We start from the raw sequence: 6,185 nt of genomic DNA on the forward strand, positions 1-6,185 counted from the left end.
AACATCTTCTCCTGGCCTTTAGTTATACCTGCAGGTGTCCAGCTTTGGCTGTCATCTCTGTGGTCACTCTTTCATCTCTACATCTTGCTCTGAAGGATTAAAGAGGATCAAAGTAACAACAGGGACAAAAGGTTACAAAGTGGAAACACAGAGGCAGACATGAACATTAGCTGTTCCAAAGAAACGTCACTGTAATTCAGTTATTTACCAGGATATACAACAGACATTCTAGAAAACAGAATGGAAGCTTAACAATACAAATACACACTGATCACAAATAGAAGTACATTTCGCAGCAAGATACTACAAGTGGATGGGCTGAAATATTTTAGTAAGGCAGTGTATGGCACTTATTTCCTCCCAGTGTCATTAAGGCAGAGCAGTTTACCTGCAGTCTGTCAAACGTCAGTACATACAGGACACAGTACAGGACACAGTACGGTGATATATAAGCATCCACCCTGTAGAACCTGATAATGTAATAAATTCCCGATAATGTAATAAACCCGATAATGTAATACAAATCTGCACTTGAGTCCATTGAAAATGTAATAAAACCTGATAATGTAATAACTTCCTGATAATGTAATACACTTTTTTACCAATAATGTAATAAAGTATAACACCAAGCACCTTTAGATTTCAAGAAGCTGTTGAATGCATTCGTGTGTCATGGATACCTCGTTTGTGAAAAACGGATGAACGGGTCAAAAGTTAATAAACATTCAACTTTGACCTGTTGGTGGCGCTAGAGCTCTTGAGCTAGAGTTGCCTACACAGTATCACCACTTGAACCCAAGTAATGGGTGGTCTGCTGTTGAATTATTACATTATCAGGACTTGGGAAATGAAGTCTAACCTGATAATGTAATAACCTCCCATTAATGTTATACTTTATTACATTATTGGTAAAAAGTGTATTACATTATTGGGAAATGCACTTTATTACATTATCGGGAAGTTATTACATTATTTATTACATTTTCAATGGACTCAAGTGCAGATTTTTATTACATTATCGGGGTTATTACATTATCGGGAAGTTATTACATTATCGGGAAGTTATTACATTATCAGGTTTTATTACATTTTCAATGGACTCAAGTGCAGATTTTTATTACATTATCGGGGTTATTACATTATCGGAAATTCATTACATTATCAGGTTTTATTACATTTTCAATGGACTCAAGTGCAGATTTGTATTACATTATCGGGGTTATTACATTATCTGGAATTCATTACATTATCAGGTTCTACACACCCTCACTCACACATTGGGACACATCTGATGGCTGAGGTAAAATGGATAGCTGGATGGACAGATGAGAAATGAGAAGGGAGAGTGGCATGAAGCAAAGGGTAATGTTTTTAAGATGAAGGGGATAAAGAGGTGCGGATCAATGGAAGGAAAATACGTCTGGCCTGGGTTGCAGGGGTCATTCAGTGAATATTTTGGAGGGAAAGAGGAAAGCTGACTGAAGAGACTAAAGAGACTAAAGATAAGAGAGGTCGTGTTTCCATTAAAGTCGAAGCGAATTTTGAAGCGAAATTTTTAAATGTCACATTAAAGAAAATGCAAATTAGGGACGTTTCCATCAACTGGTTAAGAGCGAATAAACAAAGCCACATAAATGGTTTTGGTAACACTTTATAATAAGGTCCTTAATAACCATTAATTAACAAGTAATAACGCATTGTTCTCGGTTTAGATCCGGAATTCGAAAAAGCATAGTTAACTTATAGTTAACTTATAATAGATGAGCAATCAAGTATATTTTAATATCAATAAGCAAACAAAATAAGATTAATAAAGGCATGGCAAAGACATAATGGGTGGGTCATGGGTGTTTGTAATGTCATTATTAACAGTTATATAAGCTTATAAACACACAATGATGTTAATAAGCATCTTGTAAGGACTTACAAGGGCCTTATTACTTGTTAATTAATGGTTATTACAAGGACCTTAATATAAAGCGTTACCATGGTTTTTTGTCAAAAGATGGCAGTGTAATGTGTTGCTTTAGGCTAATCCGTCAGTAAACAGTAGAAGAAGAAGAGATTGTGCAATAAAGAAAACAGTAGAGGAGAAGATTGAGCAAGAGAGAAAAAATAATTAAAAAAAAAAACAGGTTGCTTATCGGACAACTTTTGCCACCCATGAGAGAAAATATATCTTCAGGAATTAGATTCAATTGGGCAACTTATAATTTTTCTTTTGTGTCAGCTCAGAAACAGCTGATCAGTCATGTGAGTTAAATGTTCGCTGTCTCAGAACTTATCTGCAAAAAGTGTTTCCATCTCCCGTTTAGCACAAAAAATAATTTTCAACAAAGACAAAACCACCTCAAGGAAGTATTAAAACTTTGCATTTTCCAAAGTTTTTTTTAATTTTGGTGTTTCCATCAAGCTTTGTTAATGCAAAACTTCAAAAGCACATAGAAATTCATTGATGGTAACACGCTATTGTCTTGATCTAACCTCATGAATTTTTCAGACTACATTTTCACACATATTTGTACTTTAACTTTGGGTTTTTATGTCTGTCACATTTGCTTGCTCTCTTTTTCTATTCAGTCACAGAAGAAAACAGTTTTTCGACTCAAATGTGTATAATGGCAAACTCATGCTGAAGAAGACAAGCTCAATATGAATATTTGATCTCAACAGTTGAGGCAGAAAAAATACCAATAATCTGATCAAATAGAATCATTGCAACCTTTCTTACCCTTTACCTTTCTTTATGGGTAAAGTACTTTTACTAAGTAAATGTAGAAAATAGCTTGTAGAAATGTATTTTGTATACATTAACTAAGTTCATGGACACAGTCTTTCAACGGCATTTGAAAAATCAGCCGACTGAGCATTTACAGTGGCTCACTGTGAAACAGCCACAGAAAGAATCTATTAAATGTAAAGAACACAAATATAGAAAGAATGATTAAACTTGAGAAAAAGAGGTAAGAGTACTCTGGAGAGCAATGTAGTGAGAAAAGAGAAACAGTTTGGCCATTGGAAAAGGGATTACAGTGAATGATTTGTCAAATATGTGTTCTACAAATTCCAATAATGCTGACTAAAGCTGGACAATATTCCATTTTCTCCTGTTTTTTTTTTGTTTGTTGTTGTTATCATTCCCAACAAAACACATGTGGTAACGGTTGAGTAAAGGCATTGTTATCACAAAACAAACAGCAGTTTCTCCTTTTGGATTTTATTCAAAGGTTTATAAAAGTCCTGAAAGAATGTTAATATATCCCCAAGTGATTCCAGGAAGAATTGTATTGACAGTTATGAGCTAGGTTTTTAAATACAACCCATCTGATCATCACATGAAAGCTTGTAAAGTAAGGACATTTTTTTCATTATTTATAATTGTGGGTTGTTTTTTTTTAACACCAGATTAAAACTAAGTTTGGCGTCTGGGAAACACAGTTGATAGGAAATGCAATAAATATATTTGCATACTGAATTCAAGCTCCCACTCCTTTAGTGCAATGTTACATTTTGATTTGCATGATGAAGGCCTTGTTGATTAAAACACTGCAAACAAAGAATGGGAGCTTGGATCCAGTGAGCAAATTCATTTTTCTATTTTTTTCCTCAGGGGCCTCATTACAGAAACTTTGTCAGTTTAAGATGACATTTAGGAGTTTTGGTTTAACAGAAACCTGTTTCCTTACTGCATTTGGGAAAATAATTAATTTTAACCTAAGACAAGAATTAGGCTCTAAAAGAAGCATCTTAATTTCCTAAGTAAGGATGGCATAGACCCTGTCCTAAACACAAAAAAAAATGGCAGTCGCACTATTGCTCAGTGACAATGAAGATGACAAACAATGTGAACATGGAAATATAATGACTGAAAGGCTACTTAACCATATGATGGTACATCAAATTTCCTGGACCATGTATCAGGACTAGGGTTGCAAAAATTTCAAACTTTCAATGGGAATTAAGGGGAATTTATGGGAATAAACGGGAATACACAGGGAATTTTCAAAGTTTGAGGTTGGCTTTTAACAGGGAACTTAAATATAGTTGGGGGAAATATATTTTAGTATAACCTTGACTAAAACAACCAGATTTCATGTAAGTTCACTTGAATACCTGCTATTCCTCAATCACATGCACATAGCACACTGCTTACTGCAGGGCAGCTGAGGCCACGCCCCCTACATGAACTGTGCATTCATCCATCACATGTTCAACTCAACATTCATGTTTTTGTTGTTCAATGAAATAACTGATTGTTCAATGAAATAATTAAAATAATTAAAACTTGAGTTGTAAGTTCTACTTGCAAATAAATCTTTTTTAATTGTATTATTTTGCATGGGTGTCTGCTTATGACAAAACAAAATATTTATATTTATGTTTGGATATGATACAGCTAGTTTAAATTATCCCCAATTTCCAGTTAATTCCCATAAATTTCCATAATTTCCCATGGAAATCTTCAGATATGGAATATTTCCAAAATTCTCCAGCTTTACTTCCCATGGAAAATTTCTGGAAATTTACCGGAAATTGCCTGCCCCTTTGCAACTCTAATCAGGACAAGGAGTTTTATCTGTAATGAGGCCCCAGGGCCCTGTACTATGAAGCAAGTTCAACATACTCAGGCTCTCAACACAAAGCGGTTCTATGATGTCGGTTGACAACTTGATAGGTCGACCCAAGGGTTCCCAATCTAGTAATGAGTGTGTTTACATAGTTTATGTGGTTGCAGCATATGACCCATCACAGTCAGTTAAAATATCATCCAAGCTAAAAGCAACAAAAATTTCAGCTGCTAAATGAAGGAATGACAGCTGTCAAAAAAAAATCAATCAATGAATTATACCTGTACCAGTAAAATATGAAGACCTACTTACACTTTGAATTATGTTGTCATACATATTCTTTATTTGCTTCCAAGCTTTTTTTTCAGTTGAAACAATAAGGCTAAAACCATGGCCCAGGCGTCTAAAATGTCTGGGGGCCCCTGGCCTTTACCTGCAAAATGTCACTCAAAAAGACACATACCCACGAGGAAGAGACTTGAAATGAAAACAGAGAAACATAAAACAACTACAATGAGACACAAAGGAAAATCAACAACACCAAAAAACTGTTACGAAAAGACTCAAAAGACCATAAAGAGACACAAAGTGAACAGAGCAATGCAAAATGACTAGTCAACACCAGAAAAAATCACTAGAAAAAACAATTTACCAAGGCAATTATGTACAATAAAACGACTACGAAAAGACACAAAATGACCACAGAGCAAGGTTATAATAGTTTTGGATTTTTCTTTAGTTTTAGTTTTAATTTCGTTGTGAATTTTTGTTTTCAAATTCAGTTAGTTTTAATTAGTGTTTAGAGTGAGCCATATGTTGGGTGCCAGATTCAAAGAGGTCATAACATTTTTTGCCTTTATTTCCTTTGGTTTGTCCATCTTAGCCCCAATAAGGTTATTAACTCTTACAGTTCCAGGTGATTTGAATTTTGGTCCGAGTGTAGACGTCCAAGTCTCAGTAAACATATTTACCATGTGTTGCATGTTAAAATAGAAACACTGAATTATGAATGGAAAAAGTTGACAAAAAAACGAAAACTAAGGACATTTTCACTATAATTTTAGTTAGTTTTGTAACCACAAAAAACAGTTTCAGTTAGTTATCGTTTTTTTAAAAACTCTAGTTTTTATTTTTATTTCAGTTAACGAAAATGTTTTTTCAATTCTAGTTTTCGTTATTTCGTTAACTATAATAACCTTGCCACAGAGAGACATAAAACAACAACAAAAAAAGGCTTGACAACAATTACCCAGAGCTAAAACACACTATAAGAAAACATCAACACATTCATTTAATGTAAAACACAAATGTAATTATAGTGAGTCTTTACACTTAATACATATTTATAGAGTATATACAGTCAATGGTGTGAATGCTTAAGAATATAATATTACAGCCACATCTAGGGCATAAATATATCTGAATATAATTACATATGTGTATTCCGTTGAATTAATGTGTTGCTTGGATGTATAACATGGTGTGTATTGGTGGCAATTTTAGCCCTATTCTTTCAGCTGCAACCCCGGCAGTATGAAACTGATTTGGCAGCAAGAATATAAAAACAGAATTCAAACATTAAGTAGGCGTACTTTCATTTCTTACAAGTACAAGCAC

This window comes from Centropristis striata, chromosome 17 (genome assembly GCF_030273125.1).
Source record: "Centropristis striata isolate RG_2023a ecotype Rhode Island chromosome 17, C.striata_1.0, whole genome shotgun sequence".
Classification (NCBI taxonomy): Eukaryota; Metazoa; Chordata; class Actinopteri; order Perciformes; family Serranidae; genus Centropristis; species Centropristis striata.